Genomic DNA, 24,525 nt, shown 5'->3' on the forward strand with positions numbered 1-24,525 from the left:
GGACGGGGGCGGACGGGATGGGGGAACCGCGGGTGGGGTTTTGGAGCGGTGCGTGTGTGCGGGGGGGGGGAGCTGGTGGTGGCGGGACTCCCGCGCCGCGCCTGTCGGCCCCAATCTCCGCCCCCAGGGACTGTTGCGGCCGCCCTGTCCAGCCGGCTGCCCCGCAGGCCTTGCCAGAGGCCTGGGTAACTCCAAAGGGGTGGGGGAGGGGCGACGGGGTGCCTGGGCTCGCCCCGCCCCGAGCACCCTACCTCCAGGTCCTCTTTCACCCTGCGGTCCCTTCCACCGCCGCGGCCCGGCCCGACACGGCCCATCCCAGCCTCTGTCGGGTGTCGGGCATGCACCCGTGTCTGACCGTTTCCACGCGAGAGCCAGGCTTGACCGCGGTGAGCCGCTGGCCCCTAGGGGGCTGGGGCGAGTCCTCATCAGTAGTCCTCCTCGGTCCCCACCCCCACGCCTTTGGGAGATTTCTTCTGGGGGATGGGGGCCCTAGGCCCTTTCCCTCTTGCTCTTTCGACAGGAGGATCTGAGGCGGGACTTGGGGCTCAAGGTCTCCAGTTGCCTCCCCGGGCCGCCTCAGGTGGCACTGCAGGGCGTGCCGTCACCCCAGCCCGGCTGCGGCCGCGACCGAGCCCACCCGCGCTAAGCCTGGCTGGCAAGGCTGTTGGCAGCAGTGGGGAGCCCGCGAGGCTTGGCTGCCGCTCGCTCAGGCTGCCCTGGCCCGGCGGGGGTGGGCTGGGACGTTCACCGCCGATCGCCACATGGCACCTCTTCCCACACCCCCGGGGACAGCTGTGTCCGCCCTCTCCTACATGCTGTCCCCGGCGGACCTCGCCAGAGACCTGGGTCACCCCCAAGATGGGGGAGGACCCGCCTGCGCCCCCGCCCTTCCTGTCGGTCTCCCCACACGTGTGTGGAAGCCTCCGTGTGTTCTACCCCGACCACGCCAAGAGATCTGGCCCCGGCGGTCAGGGTCCCGGCCACTCGGACCTGCCTGGCTTGGCGGCCAGCCTGCGTCACCGCCGCCGGGGCCCCCGCGCCTGCCGGTGTGGTCACCTGCCCGGCACCCGCGTGGAGCCACCGGCGCGCCCCGGGCCTGCCCGCGCCCTTGCCATTGCCCCTGCCCCTGCCCCTGCCCTTGTCCGGAAGATCCTCCTGCGGTTCGCAAAGCCGGCCAAGGCTGGCGGCCACCGGGAATCCCGCCGCATCCCCGCACAGCCCCCACCCCCAGATTGCCACTCAGGGTGTCGCTGCCCCATCTCACCTGGGCAGTCCACAGAGCAGCACCGTCGGACACCGGGTCCCGGTCTTCTACCCAGGGGGACAGCCACGCCACAACATTGCCCGAACCCCCCCCCCCCACCAACGCGCAGGAGACCCACTCTGACACACCGCCGCAGAGACGGACTTGGACACAAGAAGTCCGAGTGCCCCTGGAGCCAAGGCGGTTCCTTCTCGTAGGCCAGGGCCCCAGTGTTGAAGGGAAAGTGGTGGCAAGGGACAAGACGACAAGGAGGCAGGGCGGACGGGGCCCGGCCAGGTCCGCTCCAGGAGGTGGGCGAGCGACGCAAGAAGAGGCAAAAGCCTACAGCACCCGGTATTCCCAGGCGGTCTCCCATCCAAGTACTAACCAGGCCCGACCCTGCTTAGCTTCCGAGATCAGACGAGATCGGGCGCGTTCAGGGTGGTATGGCCGTAGACGCACGGGCCGGCTCCCGGGCCCCTCAAGAGGCAGAACTGGGCTGCTGGCTGCCCCCCTCCCCCCATGCCGACTTCCTCGCCGCTGGCTGCGCGCGCCGGCCGCACCCGGAACAACAGCGGGGAGCCCCGTAGCGGCCCAGGCTGGCAAGCCGCTCTCCGGACAGGAGCGGAGACGCTGGGGGAACAGCGGGCGGGGATGTGAAGGTGGGGGTGGGGTCAGGACCCGGCGCCTGGGGCGTGTGTCGCCCCAGGTAATCACACACCCCCTCCCTCCCGCCCCCCACGAAGCGCCTCTCGGGTCCCCAGGGACGGTGGCCGCCGCCCTGTGCTGTCCGCGGTCCCGCAGGCTTTGCCAGAGGCCTGAGTAAACTTCAGGGGCTGCTGGGGCGGGGACGGGGTGCGTGGCCTCCCCGGGCCTCCACCACCACCACCACAACCACCACCCCCCTCCACCCCACCCCAACCCCGCCTCCTGGTCCTCTGTCGCCCTGCAGTTCCTTCCACCGCTGGGGCACGGCTGACCTTTTCCACGCGTGAGCATCCTGACGGGTATGTGCCAGAGCCAGGGGGCAATCTTCTCCTCTCACTGAGTTCATGCCCGTAGTTGCACGGCTGGTGGCACCTTGACTTACCTCGCTGAGGGGTTCAGATGTATGAATGTTTCCTCAGCGGGAACGGAATGTTCAGACAGTTACGTGTCCGGTCCATACAATTATTCTCTGGAACAGATTGCACTTTGGAAATAGACTGAAGAGTTTACAAGGACAGGGCAGAGGAACCTCCCGGGAAAGAAGGTACCGGGGGAACTTTGAAAAAGGCATTCACGGTTAGCTCTCAATAGCCTTACTGAAGAGAAGAAACTGCTTTTCCCTCACACGGGGATACGGCCGCTAAGAAGCTGGTGCAGTGGCAATCTCCTCGTCTCCCTGGCAACATGCACATTCTCCAAGGGCCATTGGCTTACTCTGTCCCCACCTCCCCATTCTGCTCGGGGGCATTCAGACAGCACGCCTCTCCCAGAGCACCTGAGGAGGAGTCCTCGGCTCTCCTTTCTGCGAGTGTGCGTCCACACAGCACTCCTCTCCCAGCCGACCCGACTCCTCATCCGTCCTCTCTGCTAGTGTGCGTGCAGGCAGCACGCCTCTGCCAACGCACCCGAGTCCTCAGCTCCCATTTCTGCTGCTGTTCCTTCAGACAGCACTCCTCTGCCAACGCACCCGGGTCCTCACCCCCCCTTTCTGCCGGTTGGCATGAAGACGGCACTGCTCCCGCATGGCACCCGAGTCCTCGCCTGCGCTGGGAGAGGAGTGCTGTCTGGATGCACACAGCAGGAAGGACAGGTGAGGAATCGGGTGTGATAGCAGAGGAGCCCGGTGCTGTCTGGATGGACGCTGGCAGAAAGGAGGGGCTCCAGGACTCGGGTCCTCTGGGAGAGGAGTGCTGACTGTATGCACACTGGCAGAAAGGAAAGGTGAGGATTTTTCCTGGCGGAAAAGGAGTGCTATCTGCATACACCCTGGCAGACAGGAGAGACGTGGACTCGTGTGCCTTGGGAGTGGTGTGCTGCCTGGATGCACACTGGCAGAAAGGGGAGGTGAGGCCTTGGGTGCGAAGCATCCTGCCGGTTCTATGCTGGATCAGGGGGCAAGCTTCTGGTCTCACTGATTTCGTGCACGTGGTTGCATGGCCTGGCACATTGGTTTACGTTGGAGGGGGCTTAGGGGTATTACTATTCCCTCACCAGGAGCGTGGAGAGAGCTCCGTGTGCCACCAAGACAAGTATTCTCCGGTAGAGGTGGCACACTGAATTGGAAACACACTGAATTGTTTCTAAGGAAGTTGCAGATGAAGCTGCTGGGATGCGAGGCGTTGTGGAAGTTGGTAAACTTCTCTCCCCGGTAGCTCTTTAAGGCTTATTGAGGAGAAGTTTCCTCCTGAGTGTTTGCCACAAGCGGCACACTGCCCCGGTATACGTTGCTGGGGCAGGGGCAAACTTCTATTCTCATGCACGGAGCTGGACGGCTATTGGCACACGGACTTACCTTGTGGAAGGGCTCATGTGTATTTCTGATACTCAGGAGGAGTGCTCAGGAATTCACACGTGCGATGGATGAGTGCAAGTATTCTCCAGGAAGAGATGGCACTTTGTAAACATGCCGAAGTGTGTCTGAGGAAAGGGCAGATGAATCTCCTGAGAAACAAGGCATTGTGCAATTTTGAAAAAGGCATTCACAATTAGCTCTCAGTGGCCTTACCGAAGAGAAGGAAATGCTTATCCCCCCAGCCCCACCGGCACCCCTCCAGCCGAGACGGTCTTGGACTCAAGAAGGCAAGAGTGCCCCTGGAAGAGGGCAGGGGGCGGGCCTGGAGCGAGGCCCATTCCTTCTCCCCGGAGAGGGCCCGGTGGAGAAGGAAAAGTGGTGGCAAGGGACAAGAGGAAAAGGAGGCGGGGCGGACGGGGCCCGCCCAGGTCGGCGCCACGGGGGGACTGGGCAGGACCGCGCGCCAGGAGGCGGGCGAGCGACGCAAGAAGAGGCAAAAGCCCGCAGCACCCGGTATTCCCAGGCGGTCTCCCGTCCAAGTACTAACCAGGCCCGACCCTGCTTAAGTTTCGGAGATCAGACGAGATCGGGCGCGTTCAGGGTGATAGGGCCGTAGACGTTCGGGACGGCTCCAGGGCGCCTCAAGAGGCAGAACTGGGCGGCTGGCTGGGCACCCCCCACCCCATCCCGACGCCCCGTCCGCTGGGGGCTTGCACGCCGGCTACGGGACAACAGCGGGGAGCCCCGTAGCCCCGGAGAGGGCCCGGCCGTGGGCGATCGCCGGACGGGGGCGGACGGGATGGGGGAACCGCGGGTGGGGTTTTGGAGCGGTGCGTGTGTGCGGGGGGGGGGAGCTGGTGGTGGCGGGACTCCCGCGCCGCGCCTGTCGGCCCCAATCTCCGCCCCCAGGGACTGTTGCGGCCGCCCTGTCCAGCCGGCTGCCCCGCAGGCCTTGCCAGAGGCCTGGGTAACTCCAAAGGGGTGGGGGAGGGGCGACGGGGTGCCTGGGCTCGCCCCGCCCCGAGCACCCTACCTCCAGGTCCTCTTTCACCCTGCGGTCCCTTCCACCGCCGCGGCCCGGCCCGACACGGCCCATCCCAGCCTCTGTCGGGTGTCGGGCATGCACCCGTGTCTGACCGTTTCCACGCGAGAGCCAGGCTTGACCGCGGTGAGCCGCTGGCCCCTAGGGGGCTGGGGCGAGTCCTCATCAGTAGTCCTCCTCGGTCCCCACCCCCACGCCTTTCGGAGATTTCTTCTGGGGGATGGGGGCCCTAGGCCCTTTCCCTCTTGCTCTTTCGACAGGAGGATCTGAGGCGGGACTTGGGGCTCAAGGTCTCCAGTTGCCTCCCCGGGCCGCCTCAGGTGGCACTGCAGGGCGTGCCGTCACCCCAGCCCGGCTGCGGCCGCGACCGAGCCCACCCGCGCTAAGCCTGGCTGGCAAGGCTGTTGGCAGCAGTGGGGAGCCCGCGAGGCTTGGCTGCCGCTCGCTCAGGCTGCCCTGGCCCGGCGGGGGTGGGCTGGGACGTTCACCGCCGATCGCCACATGGCACCTCTTCCCACACCCCCGGGGACAGCTGTGTCCGCCCTCTCCTACATGCTGTCCCCGGCGGACCTCGCCAGAGACCTGGGTCACCCCCAAGATGGGGGAGGACCCGCCTGCGCCCCCGCCCTTCCTGTCGGTCTCCCCACACGTGTGTGGAAGCCTCCGTGTGTTCTACCCCGACCACGCCAAGAGATCTGGCCCCGGCGGTCAGGGTCCCGGCCACTCGGACCTGCCTGGCTTGGCGGCCAGCCTGCGTCACCGCCGCCGGGGCCCCCGCGCCTGCCGGTGTGGTCACCTGCCCGGCACCCGCGTGGAGCCACCGGCGCGCCCCGGGCCTGCCCGCGCCCTTGCCATTGCCCCTGCCCCTGCCCCTGCCCTTGTCCGGAAGATCCTCCTGCGGTTCGCAAAGCCGGCCAAGGCTGGCGGCCACCGGGAATCCCGCCGCATCCCCGCACAGCCCCCACCCCCAGATTGCCACTCAGGGTGTCGCTGCCCCATCTCACCTGGGCAGTCCACAGAGCAGCACCGTCGGACACCGGGTCCCGGTCTTCTACCCAGGGGGACAGCCACGCCACAACATTGCCCGAACCCCCCCCCCACCAACGCGCAGGAGACCCAGTCTGACACACCGCCGCAGAGACGGACTTGGACACAAGAAGTCCGAGTGCCCCTGGAGCCAAGGCGGTTCCTTCTCGTAGGCCAGGGCCCCAGTGTTGAAGGGAAAGTGGTGGCAAGGGACAAGACGACAAGGAGGCAGGGCGGACGGGGCCCGGCCAGGTCCGCTCCAGGAGGTGGGCGAGCGACGCAAGAAGAGGCAAAAGCCTACAGCACCCGGTATTCCCAGGCGGTCTCCCATCCAAGTACTAACCAGGCCCGACCCTGCTGAGCTTCCGAGATCAGACGAGATCGGGCGCGTTCAGGGTGGTATGGCCGTAGACGCACGGGCCGGCTCCCGGGCGGCTCAAGAGGCAGAACTGGGCTGCTGGCTGCCCCCCTCCCCCCATGCCGACTTCCTCGCCGCTGGCTGCGCGCGCCGGCCGCACCCGGAACAACAGCGGGGAGCCCCGTAGCGGCCCAGGCTGGCAAGCCGCTCTCCGGACAGGAGCGGAGACGCTGGGGGAACAGCGGGCGGGGATGTGAAGGTGGGGGTGGGGTCAGGACCCGGCGCCTGGGGCGTGTGTCGCCCCAGGTAATCACACACCCCCTCCCTCCCGCCCCCCACGAAGCGCCTCTCGGGTCCCCAGGGACGGTGGCCGCCGCCCTGTGCTGTCCGCGGTCCCGCAGGCTTTGCCAGAGGCCTGAGTAAACTTCAGGGGCTGCTGGGGCGGGGACGGGGTGCGTGGCCTCCCCGGGCCTCCACCACCACCACCACAACCACCACCCCCCTCCACCCCACCCCAACCCCGCCTCCTGGTCCTCTGTCGCCCTGCAGTTCCTTCCACCGCTGGGGCACGGCTGACCTTTTCCACGCGTGAGCATCCTGACGGGTATGTGCCAGAGCCAGGGGGCAATCTTCTCCTCTCACTGAGTTCATGCCCGTAGTTGCACGGCTGGTGGCACCTTGACTTACCTCGCTGAGGGGTTCAGATGTATGAATGTTTCCTCAGCGGGAACGGAATGTTCAGACAGTTACGTGTCCGGTCCATACAATTATTCTCTGGAACAGATTGCACTTTGGAAATAGACTGAAGAGTTTACAAGGACAGGGCAGAGGAACCTCCCGGGAAAGAAGGTACCGGGGGAACTTTGAAAAAGGCATTCACGGTTAGCTCTCAATAGCCTTACTGAAGAGAAGAAACTGCTTTTCCCTCACACGGGGATACGGCCGCTAAGAAGCTGGTGCAGTGGCAATCTCCTCGTCTCCCTGGCAACATGCACATTCTCCAAGGGCCATTGGCTTACTCTGTCCCCACCTCCCCATTCTGCTCGGGGGCATTCAGACAGCACGCCTCTCCCAGAGCACCCGAGGAGGAGTCCTCGGCTCTCCTTTCTGCGAGTGTGCGTCCACACAGCACTCCTCTCCCGGCCGACCCGACTCCTCATCCGTCCTCTCTGCTATGTGCGTGCAGGCAGCACGCCTCTGCCAACGCACCCGAGTCCTCAGCTCCCATTTCTGCTGCTGTTCCTTCAGACAGCACTCCTCTGCCAACGCACCCGGGTCCTCACCCCCCCTTTCTGCCGGTTGGCATGAAGACGGCACTGCTCCCGCATGGCACCCGAGTCCTCGCCTGCGCTGGGAGAGGAGTGCTGTCTGGATGCACACAGCAGGAAGGACAGGTGAGGAATCGGGTGTGATAGCAGAGGAGCCCGGTGCTGTCTGGATGGACGCTGGCAGAAAGGAGGGGCTCCAGGACTCGGGTCCTCTGGGAGAGGAGTGCTGACTGTATGCACACTGGCAGAAAGGAAAGGTGAGGATTTTTCCTGGGGGAAAAAGAGGGCTATCTGCATACACCCTGGCAGACAGGAGAGACGTGGACTCGTGTGCCTTGGGAGTGGTGTGCTGCCTGGATGCACACTGGCAGAAAGGGGAGGTGAGGCCTTGGGTGCGAAGCCTCCTGCCGGTTCTATGCTGGATCAGGGGGCAAGCTTCTGGTCTCACTGATTTCGTGCACGTGGTTGCATGGCCTGGCACATTGGTTTACGTTGGAGGGGGCTTAGGGGTATTACTATTCCGTCACCAGGAGCGTGGAGAGAGCTCCGTGTGCCACCAAGACAAGTATTCTGCGGTAGAGGTGGCACACTGAATTGGAAACACACTGAATTGTTTCTAAGGAAGTTGCAGATGAAGCTGCTGGGATGCGAGGCGTTGTGGAAGTTGGTAAACTTCTCTCCCCGGTAGCTCTTTAAGGCTTATTGAGGAGAAGTTTCCTCCTGAGTGTTTGCCACAAGCGGCACACTGCCCCGGTATACGTTGCTGGGGCAGGGGCAAACTTCTATTCTCATGCACGGAGCTGGACGGCTATTGGCACACGGACTTACCTTGTGGAAGGGCTCATGTGTATTTCTGATACTCAGGAGGAGTGCTCAGGAATTCACACGTGCGATGGATGAGTGCAAGTATTCTCCAGGAAGAGATGGCACTTTGTAAACATGCCGAAGTGTGTCTGAGGAAAGGGCAGATGAATCTCCTGAGAAACAAGGCATTGTGCAATTTTGAAAAAGGCATTCACAATTAGCTCTCAGTGGCCTTACCGAAGAGAAGGAAATGCTTATCCCCCCAGCCCCACCGGCACCCCTCCAGCCGAGACGGTCTTGGACTCAAGAAGGCAAGAGTGCCCCTGGAAGAGGGCAGGGGGCGGGCCTGGAGCGAGGCCCATTCCTTCTCCCCGGAGAGGGCCCGGTGGAGAAGGAAAAGTGGTGGCAAGGGACAAGAGGAAAAGGAGGCGGGGCGGACGGGGCCCGCCCAGGTCGGCGCCACGGGGGGACTGGGCAGGACCGCGCGCCAGGAGGCGGGCGAGCGACGCAAGAAGAGGCAAAAGCCCGCAGCACCCGGTATTCCCAGGCGGTCTCCCGTCCAAGTACTAACCAGGCCCGACCCTGCTTAAGTTTCGGAGATCAGACGAGATCGGGCGCGTTCAGGGTGATACGGCCGTAGACGTTCGGGCCGGCTCCCGGGCGCCTCAAGAGGCAGAACTGGGCGGCTGGCTGGGCACCCCCCACCCCATCCCGACGCCCCGTCCGCTGGGGGCTTGCACGCCGGCTACGGGACAACAGCGGGGAGCCCCGTAGCCCCGGAGAGGGCCCGGCCGTGGGCGATCGCCGGACGGGGGCGGACGGGATGGGGGAACCGCGGGTGGGGTTTTGGAGCGGTGCGTGTGTGCGGGGGGGGGGAGCTGGTGGTGGCGGGACTCCCGCGCCGCGCCTGTCGGCCCCAATCTCCGCCCCCAGGGACTGTTGCGGCCGCCCTGTCCAGCCGGCTGCCCCGCAGGCCTTGCCAGAGGCCTGGGTAACTCCAAAGGGGTGGGGGAGGGGCGACGGGGTGCCTGGGCTCGCCCCGCTCCGAGCACCCTCCCTCCAGGTCCTCTTTCACCCTGCGGTCCCTTCCACCGCCGCGGCCCGGCCCGACACGGCCCATCCCAGCCTCTGTCGGGTGTCGGGCATGCACCCGTGTCTGACCGTTTCCACGCGAGAGCCAGGCTTGACCGCGGTGAGCCGCTGGCCCCTAGGGGGCTGGGGCGAGTCCTCATCAGTAGTCCTCCTCGGTCCCCACCCCCACGCCTTTCGGAGATTTCTTCTGGGGGATGGGGGCCCTAGGCCCTTTCCCTCTTGCTCTTTCGACAGGAGGATCTGAGGCGGGACTTGGGGCTCAAGGTCTCCAGTTGCCTCCCTGGGCCGCCTCAGGTGGCACTGCAGGGCGTGCCGTCACCCCAGCCCGGCTGCGGCCGCGACCGAGCCCACCCGCGCTAAGCCTGGCTGGCAAGGCTGTTGGCAGCAGTGGGGAGCCCGCGAGGCTTGGCTGCCGCTCGCTCAGGCTGCCCTGGCCCGGCGGGGGTGGGCTGGGACGTTCACCGCCGATCGCCACATGGCACCTCTTCCCACACCCCCGGGGACAGCTGTGTCCGCCCTCTCCTACATGCTGTCCCCGGCGGACCTCGCCAGAGACCTGGGTCACCCCCAAGATGGGGGAGGACCCGCCTGCGCCCCCGCCCTTCCTGTCGGTCTCCCCACACGTGTGCGGAAGCCTCCGTGTGTTCTACCCCGACCACGCCAAGAGATCTGGCCCCGGCGGTCAGGGTCCCGGCCACTCGGACCTGCCTGGCTTGACGGCCAGCCTGCGTCACCGCCGCCGGGGCCCCCGCGCCTGCCGGTGTGGTCACCTGCCCGGCACCCGCGTGGAGCCACCGGCGCGCCCCGGGCCTGCCCGCGCCCTTGCCATTGCCCCTGCCCCTGCCCCTGCCCTTGTCCGGAAGATCCTCCTGCGGTTCGCAAAGCCGGCCAAGGCTGACGGCCACCGGGAATCCCGCCGCATCCCCGCACAGCCCCCACCCACAGATTGCCACTCAGGGTGTCGCTGCCCCATCTCACCTGGGCAGTCCACAGAGCAGCACCGTCGGACACCGGGTCCCGGTCTTCTACCCAGGGGGACAGCCACGCCACAACATTGCCCGAACCCCCCGCACAAACGCGCAGGAGACCCACTCTGACACACCGCCGCAGAGACGGACTTGGACACAAGAAGTCCGAGTGCCCCTGGAGCCAAGGCGGTTCCTTCTCGTAGGCCAGGGCCCCAGTGTTGAAAGGAAAGTGGTGGCAAGGGACAAGACGACAAGGAGGCAGGGCGGACGGGGCCTGGCCAGGTCCGCTCCAGGAGGTGGGCGAGCGACGCAAGAAGAGGCAAAAGCCTACAGCACCCGGTATTCCCAGGCGGTCTCCCATCCAAGTACTAACCAGGCCCGACCCTGCTTAGCTTCCGAGTTCAGACGAGATCGGGCGCGTTCAGGGTGGTATGGCCGTAGACGCACGGCCGGCTCCCGGGCGCCTCAAGAGGCAGAACTGGGCTGCTGGCTGCCCCCCTCCCCCCATGCCGACTTCCTCGCCGCTGGCTGCGCGCGCCGGCCGCACCCGGAACAACAGCGGGGAGCCCCGTAGCGGCCCAGGCTGGCAAGCCGCTCTCCGGACAGGAGCGGAGACGCTGGGGGAACAGCGGGCGGGGATGTGAAGGTGGGGGTGGGGTCAGGACCCGGCGCCTGGGGCGTGTGTCGCCCCAGGTAATCACACACCCCCTCCCTCCCGCCCCCCACGAAGCGCCTCTCGGGTCCCCAGGGACGGTGGCCGCCGCCCTGTGCTGTCCGCGGTCCCGCAGGCTTTGCCAGAGGCCTGAGTAAACTTCAGGGGCTGCTGGGGCGGGGACGGGGTGCGTGGCCTCCCCGGGCCTCCACCACCACCACCACAACCACCACCCCCCTCCACCCCACCCCAACCCCGCCTCCTGGTCCTCTGTCGCCCTGCAGTTCCTTCCACCGCTGGGGCACGGCTGACCTTTTCCACGCGTGAGCATCCTGACGGGTATGTGCCAGAGCCAGGGGGCAATCTTCTCCTCTCACTGAGTTCATGCCCGTAGTTGCACGGCTGGTGGCACCTTGACTTACCTCGCTGAGGGGTTCAGATGTATGAATGTTTCCTCAGCGGGAACGGAATGTTCAGACAGTTACGTGTCCGGTCCATACAATTATTCTCTGGAACAGATTGCACTTTGGAAATAGACTGAAGAGTTTACAAGGACAGGGCAGAGGAACCTCCCGGGAAAGAAGGTACCGGGGGAACTTGGAAAAAGGCATTCACGGTTAGCTCTCAATAGCCTTACTGAAGAGAAGAAACTGCTTTTCCCTCACACGGGGATACGGCCGCTAAGAAGCTGGTGCAGTGGCAATCTCCTCGTCTCCCTGGCAACATGCACATTCTCCAAGGGCCATTGGCTTACTCTGTCCCCACCTCCCCATTCTGCTCGGGGGCATTCAGACAGCACGCCTCTCCCAGAGCACCCGAGGAGGAGTCCTCGGCTCTCCTTTCTGCGAGTGTGCGTCCACACAGCACTCCTCTCCCAGCCGACCCGACTCCTCATCCGTCCTCTCTGCTAGTGTGCGTGCAGGCAGCACGCCTCTGCCAACGCACCCGAGTCCTCAGCTCCCATTTCTGCTGCTGTTCCTTCAGACAGCACTCCTCTGCCAACGCACCCGGGTCCTCACCCCCCCTTTCTGCCGGTTGGCATGAAGACGGCACTGCTCCCGCATGGCACCCGAGTCCTCGCCTGCGCTGGGAGAGGAGTGCTGTCTGGATGCACACAGCAGGAAGGACAGGTGAGGAATCGGGTGTGATAGCAGAGGAGCCCGGTGCTGTCTGGATGGACGCTGGCAGAAAGGAGGGGCTCCAGGACTCGGGTCCTCTGGGAGAGGAGTGCTGACTGTATGCACACTGGCAGAAAGGAAAGGTGAGGATTTTTCCTGGGGGAAAAGGAGTGCTATCTGCATACACCGTTGCAGACAGGAGAGACGTGGCCTCGTGTGCCTTGGGAGTGGTGTGCTGCCTGGATGCACACTGGCAGAAAGGGGAGGTGAGGCCTTGGGTGCGAAGCCTCCTGCCGGTTCTATGCTGGATCAGGGGGCAAGCTTCTGGTCTGACTGAGTTCGTGCACGTGGTTGCATGGCCTGGCACATTGGTTTACGTTGGAGGGGGCTTAGGGGTATTACTATTCCCTCACCAGGAGCGTGGAGAGAGCTCCGTGTGCCACCAAGACAAGTATTCTCCGGTAGAGGTGGCACACTGAATTGGAAACACACTGAATTGTTTCTAAGGAAGTTGCAGATGAAGCTGCTGGGATGCGAGGCGTTGTGGAAGTTGGTAAACTTCTCTCCCCGGTAGCTCTTTAAGGCTTATTGAGGAGAAGTTTCCTCCTGAGTGTTTGCCACAAGCGGCACACTGCCCCGGTATACGTTGCTGGGGCAGGGGCAAACTTCTATTCTCATGCACGGAGCTGGACGGCTATTGGCACACGGACTTACCTTGTGGAAGGGCTCATGTGTATTTCTGATACTCAGGAGGAGTGCTCAGGAATTCACACGTGCGATGGATGAGTGCAAGTATTCTCCAGGAAGAGATGGCACTTTGTAAACATGCCGAAGTGTGTCTGAGGAAAGGGCAGATGAATCTCCTGAGAAACAAGGCATTGTGCAATTTTGAAAAAGGCATTCACAATTAGCTCTCAGTGGCCTTACCGAAGAGAAGGAAATGCTTATCCCCCCAGCCCCACCGGCACCCCTCCAGCCGAGACGGTCTTGGACTCAAGAAGGCAAGAGTGCCCCTGGAAGAGGGCAGGGGGCGGGCCTGGAGCGAGGCCCATTCCTTCTCCCCAGGGAGGGCCCGGTGGAGAAGGAAAAGTGGTGGCAAGGGACAAGAGGAAAAGGAGGCGTGGCGGACGGGGCCCGCCCAGGTCGGCGCCACGGGGGGACTGGGCAGGACCGCGCGACAGGAGGCGGGCGAACGACGCAAGAAGAGGCAAAAGCCCGCAGCACCCGGTATTCCCAGGCGGTCTCCCGTCCAAGTACTAACCAGGCCCGACCCTGCTTAAGCTTCGGAGATCAGACGAGATCGGGCGCGTTCAGGGTGATACGGCCGTAGACGTTCGGGCCGGCTCCCGGGCGCCTCAAGAGGCAGAAGTGGACTGCTGGCTGGGCACCCCCCACCCCATCCCGACTCCCCGTCCGCTGGGGGCTTGCACGCCCGCTACGGGACAACAGCGGGGAGCCCCGTAGCCCCGGAGAGGGCCCGGCCGTGGGCGATCGCCGGACGGGGGCGGACGGGATGGGGGAACCGCGGGTGGGTTTTTGGAGCGGTGCGTGTGTGCGGGGGGGGGGAGCTGGTGGTGGCGGGACTCCCGCGCCGCGCCTTTCGGTCCCAATTGTCCCCCGCGAAGCGCCTCTCCGCCCCCAGGGACAGTTGCGGCCGCCCTGTCCAGCCGGCTGCCCCGCAGGCCGTGCCAGAGGCCTGGGTAACTCCAAAGGGGTGGGAGAGGGGCGACGGGGTGCCTGGGCTCGCCCCGCCCCGAGCACCCTACCTCCAGGTCCTCTTTCACCCTGTGGTCCCTTCCACCGCCGCGGCCCGGCCCGACACGGCCCATCCCAGCCTCTGTCGGGTGTCGGGCATGCACCCGTGTCTGACCGTTTCCACGCGAGAGCCAGGCTTGACCGCGGTGAGCCGCTGGCCCCTAGGGGGCTGGGGCGAGTCCTCATCAGTAGTCCTCCTCGGTCCCCACCCCCACGCCTTTCGGAGATTTCTTCTGGGGGATGGGGGCCCTAGGCCCTTTCCCTCTTGCTCTTTCGACAGGAGGATCTGAGGCGGGACTTGGGGCTCAAGGTCTCCAGTTGCCTCCCCGGGCCGCCTCAGGTGGCACTGCAGGGCGTGCCGTCACCCCAACCCGGCTGCGGCCGCGACCGAGCCCACCCGCGCTAAGCCTGGCTGGCAAGGCTGTTGGCAGCAGTGGGGAGCCCGCGAGGCTTGGCTGCCGCTCGCTCAGGCTGCCCTGGCCGGGCGGGGGTGGGCTGGGACGTTCACCGCCGATCGCCACATGGCACCTCTTCCCACACCCCGGGGGACAGCTGTGTCCGCCCTCTCCTACATGCTGTCTCCGGCGGTCCTCGCCAGAGACCTGGGTCACCCCCAAGAGGGGGGAGGACCCGCCTGCGCCCCCGCCCTTCCTGTCGGTCTCCCCACACGTGTGCGGAAGCCTCCGTGTGTTCTACCCCGACCACGCCATGAGATCTGGCCCCGGCGGTCAGGGTCCAGGCCAGTCGGACCTGCCTGGCTTGGCGGCCAGCCTGCGTCACCGCCGCCGGGGCCCCCGCGCCTGCCGGTGTGGTCACCTGCCCGGCACCCGCGTGGAGCCACCGGCGCGCCCCGGGCCTGCCCGCGCCCTTGCCATTGCCCTTGCCCCTGCCCCTGCCCTTGTCCGGAAGATCCTCCTGCGGTTCGCAAAGCCGGCCAAGGCTGGCGGCCACCGGGAATCCCGCCGCATCCCGGCACAGCCCCCACCCCCAGATTGCCACTCAGGGTGTCGCTGCCCCATCTCACCTGGGCAGTCCACAGAGCAGCACCGTCGGACTCCGGGAACCGGTCTTCTACCCAGGGGGACAGCCACGCCACAACATTGCCCGAACCCCCCCCCCACCAACGCGCAGGAGACCCAGTCTGACACACCGCCGCAGAGACGGACTTGGACAGAAGAAGTCCGAGTGCCCCTGGAGCCAAGGCGGTTCCTTCTCGTAGGCCAGGGCCCCAGTGTTGAAGGGAAAGTGGTGGCAAGGGACAAGACGACAAGGAGGCAGGGCGGACGGGGCCCGGCCAGGTCCGCTCCAGGAGGTGGGCGAGCGACGCAAGAAGAGGCAAAAGCCTACAGCACCCGGTATTCCCAGGCGGTCTCCCATCCAACTACTAACCAGGCCCGACCCTGCTTAGCTTCCGAGATTAAACGAGATCGGGCGCGTTCAGGGTTGTATGGCCGTAGACGCACGGGCCGGCTCCCGGGCGCCTCAAGAGGCAGAACTGGGCTGCTGGCTGCCCCCCTCCCCCCATGCCCACTTCCTCGCCGCTGGCTGCGCGCGCCGGCCGCACCCGGAACAACAGCGGGGAGCCCGTTAGCGGCCCAGGCTGGCAAGCCACTCTCCGGACAGGGGCGGAGACGCAGGGGGAACAGCGGGCGGGGATGTGAAGGTGGGGGTGGGGTCAGGACCCGGCGCCTGGGGCGTGTGTCGCCCCAGGTAATCACACACCCTCTCCCTCCCGCCCCCCACGAAGCGCCTCTCGGGTCCCCAGGGACGGTGGCCGCCGCCCTGTGCTGTCCGCGGTCCCGCAGGCTTTGCCAGAGGCCTGAGTAAACTTCAGGGGCTGCTGGGGCGGGGACGGGGTGCGTGGCCTCCCCGGGCCTCCACCACCACCACCACAACCACCACCCCCCTCCACCCCACCCCAACCCCGCCTCCTGGTCCTCTGTCGCCCTGCAGTTCCTTCCACCGCTGGGGCACGGCTGACCTTTTCCACGCGTGAGCATCCTGACGGGTATGTGCCAGAGCCAGGGGGCAAACTTCTCCTCTCACTGAGTTTATGCCCGTAGTTGCACGGCTGGTGGCACCTTGACTTACCTCGCTGAGGGGTTCAGATGTATGAATATTTCCTCAGCGGGAACGGAATGTTCAGACAGTTACGTGTCCGGTCCATACAATTATTCTCTGGAACAGATTGCACTTTGGAAATAGACTGAAGAGTTTATAAGGACAGGGCAGAGGAACCCCCGGGAAAGAAGGTACCGGGGGAACTTTGAAAAAGGCATTCACGGTTAGCTCTCAATAGCCTTACTGATGAGAAGAAACTGCTTTTCCCTCACACGGGGATACGGCCGCTAAGAAGCTGGTGCAGTGGCAATCTCCTCGTCTCCCTGGCAACATGCACATTCTCCAAGGGCCATTGGCTTACTCTGTCCCCACCTCCCCATTCTGCTCGGGGGCATTCAGACAGCACGCCTCTCCCAGAGCACCCGAGGAGGAGTCCTCGGCTCTCCTTTCTGCGAGTGTGCGTCCACACAGCACTCCTCTCCCGGCCGACCCGACTCCTCATCCGTCCTCTCTGCTAGTGTGCGTGCAGGCAGCACGCCTCTGCCAACGCACCCGAGTCCTCAGCTCCCATTTCTGCTGCTGTTCCTTCAGACAGCACTCCTCTGCCAACGCACCCGGGTCCTCACCCCCCCTTTCTGCCGGTTGGCATGAAGACGGCACTGCTCCCGCATGGCACCCGAGTCCTCGCCTGCGCTGGGAGAGGAGTGCTGTCTGGATGCACACAGCAGGAAGGACAGGTGAGGAATCGGGTGTGATAGCAGAGGAGCCCGGTGCTGTCTGGATGGACGCTGGCAGAAAGGAGGGGCTCCAGGACTCGGGTCCTCTGGGAGAGGAGTGCTGACTGTATGCACACTGGCAGAAAGGAAAGGTGAGGATTTTTCCTGGGGGAAAAGGAGTGCTATCTGCATACACCCTGGCAGACAGGAGAGACGTGGCCTCGTGTGCCTTGGGAGTGGTGTGCTGCCTGGATGCACACTGGCAGAAAGGGGAGGTGAGGCCTTGGGTGCGAAGCCTCCTGCCGGTTCTATGCTGGATCAGGGGGCAAGCTTCTGGTCTCACTGAGTTCGTGCACGTGGTTGCATGGCCTGGCACATTGGTTTACGTTGGAGGGGGCTTAGGGGTATTACTATTCCCTCACCAGGAGCGTGGAGAGAGCTCCGTGTGCCACCAAGACAAGTATTCTCCGGTAGAGGAGGCACACTGAATTGGAAACACACTGAATTGTTTCTAAGGAAGTTGCAGATGAAGCTGCTGGGATGCGAGGCGTTGTGGAAGTTGGTAAACTTCTCTCCCCGGTAGCTCTTTAAGGCTTATTGAGGAGAAGTTTCCTCCTGAGTGTTTGCCACAAGCGGCACACTGCCCCGGTATACGTTGCTGGGGCAGGGGCAAACTTCTATTCTCACTGAGATCATGCACGGAGCTGGACGGCTATTGGCACACGGACTTACCTTGTGGAAGGGCTCATGTGTATTTCTGATACTCAGGAGGAGTGCTCAGGAATTCACACGTGCGATGGATGAGTGCAAGTATTCTCCAGGAAGAGATGGCACTTTGTAAACATGCCGAAGTGTGTCTGAGGAAAGGGCAGATGAATCTCCTGAGAAACAAGGCATTGTGCAATTTTGAAAAAGGCATTCACAATTAGCTCTCAGTGGCCTTACCGAAGAGAAGGACATGCTTATCCCCCCAGCCCCACCGGCACCCCTCCAGCCGAGACGGTCTTGGACTCAAGAAGGCAAGAGTGCCCCTGGAAGAGGGCAGGGGGCGGGCCTGGAGCGAGGCCCATTCCTTCTCCCCGGAGAGGGCCCGGTGGAGAAGGAAAAGTGGTGGCAAGGGACAAGAGGAAAAGGAGGCGTGGCGGACGGGGCCCGCCCAGGTCGGCGCCACGGGGGGACTGGGCAGGACCGCGCGCCAGGAGGCGGGCGAGCGACGCAAGAAGAGGCAAAAGCCCGCAGCACCCGGTATTCCCAGGCGGTCTCCCGTCCAAGTACTAATCAGGCCCGACCCTGCTTAAGCTTCCGAGATCAGACGAGATCGGGCGCGTTCAGGGTGATACGGCCGTAGACGTACGGGCCGGCTCCCGGGCGCCTCAAGAGGCAGAACTGGGCGGCTGGCTGGGCACCCCCCACCCCATCCCGACGCCCCGTCCGCTGGGGGCTTGCACGCCGGCTACGGGACAACAGCGGGGAGCCCCGTAGCCCCGGAGAGGGCCCGGCCGTGGGCGCTCGCCGGACGGGGGCGGAGGGGATGGGGGAACCGCGGGTGGGGTTTTGGAGCGGTGCGTGTGTGCGTGGGGGGAGCTGGTGGTGGCGGGACTCCCGCGCCGCGCCTGTCGGCCCCAATGGTCCCCCGCGAAGCGCCTCTCCGCCCCCAGGGACAGTTGCGGCCACCCTGTCCAGCCGGCTGCCCCGCAGGCCTTGCCAGAGGCCTGGGTAACTCCAAAGGGGTGGGGGAGGGGCGACGGGATGCCTGGGCTCGCCCCGCCCGGAGCACCCTACCTCCAGGTCCTCTTTAACCCTGCGCTTCCTTCCACTATCGCGGCCTGGCCCGACACGGCGCATCCCAGCCTCTGTCGGGTGTCTGGCATGCACCCGTGTCTGACCGTTTCCACGCGAGAGCCAGGCTTGACCGCGGTGAGCCGCTGGCCCCTAGGGGGCTGGGGCGAGTCCTCATCAGTAGTCCTCCACGGTCCCCACCCCACGCCTTTCGGAGATTTCTTCTGGGGGATGGGGGCCCTAGGCCATTTCCCTCTTGCTCTTTCGACAGGAGGATCTGAGGCGGGACTTGGGGCTCAAGGTCTCCAGTTGCCTCCCCGGGCCGCCTCAGGTGGCACTGCAGGGCGGGCCTTTACCCCAGCCCGGCTGCGGTCGAGACCGAGCCCACCCGCGCTAAGCCTGGCTGGCAAGGCTGTTGGCAGCAGTGGGGAGCCCGCGAGTCTTGGCTGCCGCTCGCTCAGGCTGCCCTGGCCCGGCAGGCGTGGGCTGGGACGTTCACCGCCGATCGCCACATGGCACCTCTTCCCACACCCCCGGGGACAGCTGTGTCCGTCCTCTTCTACATGCTGTCCCCGGCGGACCTCGCCAGAGACCTGGGTCACCCCCAAGATGGGGGAGGACCCGCCTGCGCCCCCGCCCTTCCTGTCGGTCTCCCCACACGTGTGCGGAAGCCTCCTTGTGGTCTACCCCGACCAGGCTAAGAGATCTGGCCCCGGCGGTCAGGGTCCCGGCCACTCGGACCTGCCTGGCTTTGCGGCCAGCCTGCGTCACCGCCGCGGGGGCCCCCCGAGCCTGCCGGTGTGGTAACCTGCCCGGCACCCGCGCGGAGCCACCGGCGCGCCCCGGGTCTGCCCGCGCCCTTGCCATTGCCCCAGCCCCTGCCCCTGCCCCTGCCCTTGTCCGGAAGATCCTCCTGCGGTTCGCAAAGCCGGCCAAGGCTGGCGGCCACCGGGAATCCCGCCGCTTCCCCGCACAGCCCCCACCCCCAGATTGCCACTCAGGTTGTCGCTGCCCCATCTCGCCTGGGCAGTCCACAGTGCCGCACCGTCGGACACCGGGTCCCGGTCTTCTACCCAGGGGGACACCCACGCCACAACATTGCCCCAACCACCCCCCGCACCAACCCGCCGGATACCCACTATGACACACCGCCGCAGAGACGGACTTGGACACAAGAAGTCCGAGTGCCCCTGGAGCGAAGGCGGTTCCTTCTCCTAGGCCAGGGCCTCAGTGTTGAAGGGAAAGTGGTGGCAAGGGACAAGACGACAAGGAGGCAGGGCGGACGGGGCCCGGCCAGGTCCGCTCCAGGAGGTGGGCGAGCGACGCAAGAAGAGGCAAAAGCCTATAGCACCCGGTAATCCAAGGCTGTCTCCCATCCAAGTACTACCCAGGTTCGACCCTGCTTAGCTTCGGAGATCAGACGAGATCGGGCGCCTTCAGGGTGGTATGGCCGTCGACGCACGGAGCGGCTCCCGGGCGCCTCAACAGGCAGAACTGGGCTGCTGGCTGCCACCCTCCCCCCATGTCGACTTCCTCGCCGCTGGCTGCCCGCGCCGGCCGCACCCGGAACAACAGCGGGGAGCCCCTTAGCGGCCCAGGCTGGCAAGCCGCTCTCCCGACAGGGGCGGAGACGCAGGGGGAACAGCGGGCGGGAAGTGAAGGTGGGGGTGGGGGTCAGGACCCGGCGCCTGGGGCGTGGGTCGCCACAGGTAATCACACACCCCCTCCCTCCCGCCCCCCACGAAGCGCCTCTCGGGACCCCAGGGACGGTGGCCGCCGCCCTGTGCTGTCCGCGGTCCCGCAGGCTTTGCCAGAGGCCTGAGTAAACTTCAGGGGCTGCTGGGGAGGGGACGGGGTGCTTGGCCTCCCCGGGCCTCCACCACCACCACCACCACCACCACCACCACCACCACCACAACCACCACCCCCCTCCACCCCACCCCAACCCCGCCTCCTGGTCGTCTGTCCCCTGCAGTTCCTTCCACCGCTGGGGCACTGCTGACCTTTTCCACGCGTGAGCATCCTGACGGGTATGTGCCAGAGCCAGGGGGCAAACTTCTCCTCTCACTGAGTTCATGCCCGTAGTTGCACGGCTGGTGGCACCTTGACTTACTCGCTGAGGGGTTCAGATGTATGAATGTTTCCTCCGCGTAAACGGAATGTTCAGACAGTTAAGTGTCTGGTCCATACAATTATTCTCTGGAACAGATTGCGCTTTGGAAATAGACTGAAGAGTTTATTAGGACAGGGCAGAGGAACCTCCCGGGAAAGAAGGCATCGGGGGAACTTAAAAAAGGCATTCACCGTTAGCTCTCAATAACCTTACTGAAGAGAGGGAACTGCTTTTCCCTCACACGGGGATACGGCCGCTAAGAAGCTGGTGCAGTGGCAATCTCCTCGTCTCCCTGGCAAAATGCACATTCTCCAAGGGCCATTGGCTTACTCTGTCCCCACCTCCCCATTCTGCTCGGGGGCATTCAGACAGCACGCCTCTCCCAGAGCACCCGAGGAGTCGTCCTCGGCTCTCCTTTCTGCGAGTGTGCGTCCACACAGCACTCCTCTCCCAGCCGACCCGACTCCTCATCCGTCCTCTCTGCTAGTGTGCGTGCAGGCAGCACGCCTCTGCCAACGCACCCGAGTCCTCAGCTCCCATTTCTGCTGCTGTTCCTTCAGACAGCACTCCTCTGTCAACGCACCCGGGTCATCACCCCCCCTTTCTGCCGGTTGGCATGAAGACTGCACTGCTCCCGCATGGCACCCGAGTCCTCGCCTGCGCTGGGAGAGGAGTGCTGTCTGGATGCCCACAGCAGGAAGGACAGGTGAGGAATCGGGTGTGATAGCAGAGGAGCCCGGTGCTGTCTGGATGGACGCTGGCAGAAAGGAGGGGCTCCAGGACTCGGGTCCTCTGGGAGAGGAGTGCTGACTGTATGCACACTGGCAGAAAGGAAAGGTGAGGATTTTTCCTGGGGGAAAAGGAGTGCTATCTGCATACACCCTGGCAGACAGGAGAGACGTGGACTCGTGTGCCTTGGGAGTGGTGTGCTGCCTGGATGCACACTGGCAGAAAGGGGAGGTGAGGCCTTGGGTGCGAAGCCTCCTGCCGGTTCTATGCTGGATCAGGGGGCAAGCTTCTGGTCTGACTGAGTTCGTGCACGTGGTTGCATGACCTGGCACATTGGTTTACGTTGGAGGGGGCTTAGGGGTATTACTATTCCCTCACCAGGAGCGTGGAGAGAGCTCCGTGTGCCACCAAGACAAGTATTCTCCGGTAGAGGTGGCACACTGAATTGGAAACACACTGAATTGTTTCTAAGGAAGTTGCAGATGAAGCTGCTGGGATGCGAGGCGTTGTGGAAGTTGGTAAACTTCTCTCCCCGGTAGCTCTTTAAGGCTTATTGAGGAGAGGTTTCCTCCTGAGTGTTTGCCACAAGCGGCACACTGCCCCGGTATACGTTGCTGGGGCAGGGGCAAACTTCTATTCTCACTGAGATCATGCACGGAGCTGGACGGCTATTGGCACACGGACTTACCTTGTGGAAGGGCTCATGTGTATTTCTGATACTCAGGAGGAGTGCTCAGGAATTCACACGTGCGATGGATGAGTGCAAGTATTCTCCAGGAAGAGATGGCACTTTGTAAGCATGCCGAAGTGTGTCTGAGGAAAGGGCAGATGAATCTCCTGAGAAACAAGGCATTGTGCAATTTTGAAAAAGGCATTCACAATTAGCTCTCAGTGGCCTTACCGAAGAGAAGGAAATGCTTATCCCCCCAGCCCCACCGGCACCCCTCCAGCCGAGACGGTCTTGGACTCAAGAAGGCAAGAGTGCCCCTGGAAGAGGGCAGGGGGCGGGCCTGGAGCGAGGCCCATTCCTTCTCCCCGGAGAGGGCCCGGTGGAGAAGGAAAAGTGGTGGCAAGGGACAAGAGGAAAAGGAGGCGGGGCGTACGGGGCCAGCCCAGGTCGGCGTCACGGGGGGACTGGGCAGGACCGCGCGCCAGGAGGCGGGCGAGCGACGCAAGAAGAGGCAAAAGCCCGCAGCACCCGATATTCCCAGGCGGTCTCCCGTCCAAGTACTAACCAGGCCCGACCCTGCTTAAGCTTCTGAGATCAGACGAGATCAGGCGCGTTCAGGGTGATACGGCCGTAGACGCTCGGGCCGGCTCCCGGGCGCCTCAAGAGGCAGAACTGGGCGGCTGGCTGGGCACCCCCCACCCCATCCCGACTCCCAGTCCGCTGGGGGCTTGCACGCCGGCTACGGGACAACAGCGGGGAGCCCCGTAGCCCCGGAGAGGGCCCGGCCGTGGGCGCTCGCCGGACGGGGGCGGAGGGGATGGGGGAACCGCGGGTGGGGTTTTGGAGCGGTGCGTGTGTGCGGGGGGGGGGAGCTGGTGGTGGCGGGACTCCCGCGCCGCGCCTGTCGGCCCCAATCGTCCCCCGCGAAGCGCCTCTCCGCCCCCAGGGACAGTTGCGGCCACCCTGTCCAGCCGGCTGCCCGGCAGGCCTTGCCATAGGCCTGGGTAACTCCAAAGGGGCGGGGGAGGGGCGATGGGGTGCCTGGGCTCGCCCCGCCCCGAGCACCCTACCTCCAGGTCCTCTTTCACCCTGCGGTTCCTTCCACCGCCGCGGCCCGTCCCGACACGGCGCATCCCAGCCTCTGTCGGGTGTCGGGCATGCACCCGTGTCTGACCGTTTCCACGCGAGAGCCAGGCTTGACCGCGGTGAGCCGCTGGCCCCTAGGGGGCTGGGCCGAGTCCTCATCAGTAGTCCTCCTCGGTCCTCACCCCCACGCCTTTCGGAGATTTCTTCTGGGGGATGGGGGCCCTAGGCCCTTTCCCTCTTGCTCTTTTGACAGGAGGATCTGAGGCGGGACTTGGGGCTCAAGGTCTCCAGTTGCCTCCCCGGGCCGCCTCAGGTGGCACTGCAGGGCGGGCCGTTACCCCAGCCCGGCTGCGGCCGCGACCGAGCCCACCCGCTCTAAGCCTGGCTGGCAAGGCTGTTGGCGCAGTGGGAAGCCTGCGAGGCTTGGCTGCCGCTCTCTCAGGCTGCCCTGGCCTGGCGTGCGTGGGCTGGGACGTTTGCTGCTGATCGCCACATGGCACCTCTTCCCACACCCCCGGGGACAACTGTGTCCGCCCTCTCCTACATGCTGTCCCCGGGGGACCTCGCCAGAGACCTGGGTCACCCCCAAGAGGGGGGAGGACCCGCCTGCGTCCCGGCCCTTCCTGTCGGTCTCCCCACACGTGTGCGGAAGCCTCGGTGTGGTCTACCCCGACCACGCCAAGAGATCTGGCCCCGGCGGTCAGGGCCCCGGCCACTCGGACCTGCCTGGCTTGGCGCCCAGGCTGCCACTGTTCCTGCCGCTCCCTCTTTCCTTGTCCGGAAGACCCTCCTGCCATTTGCAGAGCCTGTCGCAGGCTCGCTGCCACCGGAATCCCTCCGCTTCCCCCCACCCTCCACCCACAGATTGCTACCCAGTGTGTGCCTGCCCTATCTCACCTGGGCAGCCTACAAAGCAGCACCGTGGGACACCGGTCCCGTCTTCTACCCAGGAGGACACGGATGCCCCACCATTGCCACAGCCCCCCGTCCAGGAGTCCCACTCTGACACCCTGCCACAGAGACTGACCTGGACACAAGAAGTCCGAGTGCCCCTGGAGCGAGGCCCGTTCCTTCTCCTAGGCCAGGGCCCCAGTGGGGGAGGAAAAGTGGTGCCAGGGGAGAAGACGACATGGAGGCATGTTGAACGGGGCCGCCCAGGTCTGCTCCCAAGATGGGCGAGTGACGCAAGGAGAGTCAATATCCTACAGCACTCGGTATTCCCAGGCGGTCTCCCATCCTAGTACTAACCAGGACAGACCTTGCTTCGCTTTCAAGATCAGACGAGTTCGGTTGGGCGCTTACAGGGTGGTATGTCAGTTAATGCTCCAGCTGGCTCTTGGGCTCCTCAAGAGGCCGAACTGTGTGGCTGGCTACCCTCCTCTTCCCATCTCAACTTCCCTGCCTCTGGCTGTGCGCGCCTGCTACCCATGGAACTACAGCTTGGAGCCTGAGAGCGGCCCAGGCTGTCAAACCGCTCGCTTGATAGGTGCGGAGACGATGTGGGAACTGCAGGCGGGGGTGTGAAGGTGGATGTGGTGGTAGCGG

At 64.7% G+C, this 24,525-nt stretch overlaps 1 long non-coding RNA gene, 4 other non-coding genes and 6 pseudogenes across 5 annotated transcripts in view; all 11 read right to left on the reverse strand.

Annotated features, from left to right (window-relative positions):
* The window catches only part of LOC128582312 (uncharacterized), a 312,656-nt gene that overhangs the window by 102,153 nt on the left and 185,978 nt on the right, over nt 1–24,525 (reverse strand). The gene's annotated exons all lie outside the window — the stretch shown is intronic.
* On the reverse strand, nt 1,583–1,701 carry LOC128591830 (5S ribosomal RNA). Its single transcript, XR_008381674.1, has one exon. It is a non-coding gene; the product is annotated as a 5S ribosomal RNA (ribosomal RNA).
* On the reverse strand, nt 4,242–4,361 carry LOC128593566 (uncharacterized; annotated as a pseudogene).
* Nucleotides 6,106–6,224, reverse strand: LOC128591946 (5S ribosomal RNA). The gene has a single exon (XR_008381712.1). It is a non-coding gene; the product is annotated as a 5S ribosomal RNA (ribosomal RNA).
* Nucleotides 8,764–8,883, reverse strand: LOC128593563 (uncharacterized; annotated as a pseudogene).
* Nucleotides 10,626–10,744, reverse strand: LOC128591565 (5S ribosomal RNA). Its single transcript, XR_008381579.1, has one exon. It is a non-coding gene; the product is annotated as a 5S ribosomal RNA (ribosomal RNA).
* LOC128593533 (uncharacterized) lies at nt 13,284–13,403 on the reverse strand (annotated as a pseudogene).
* LOC128592287 (5S ribosomal RNA) lies at nt 15,167–15,285 on the reverse strand. Its single transcript, XR_008381831.1, has one exon. It is a non-coding gene; the product is annotated as a 5S ribosomal RNA (ribosomal RNA).
* Nucleotides 17,834–17,953, reverse strand: LOC128592456 (uncharacterized; annotated as a pseudogene).
* On the reverse strand, nt 19,722–19,840 carry LOC128591571 (uncharacterized; annotated as a pseudogene).
* Nucleotides 22,411–22,530, reverse strand: LOC128592508 (uncharacterized; annotated as a pseudogene).

This window comes from Nycticebus coucang, chromosome 1 (genome assembly GCF_027406575.1).
Source record: "Nycticebus coucang isolate mNycCou1 chromosome 1, mNycCou1.pri, whole genome shotgun sequence".
Taxonomy (NCBI): domain Eukaryota; kingdom Metazoa; phylum Chordata; class Mammalia; order Primates; family Lorisidae; genus Nycticebus; species Nycticebus coucang.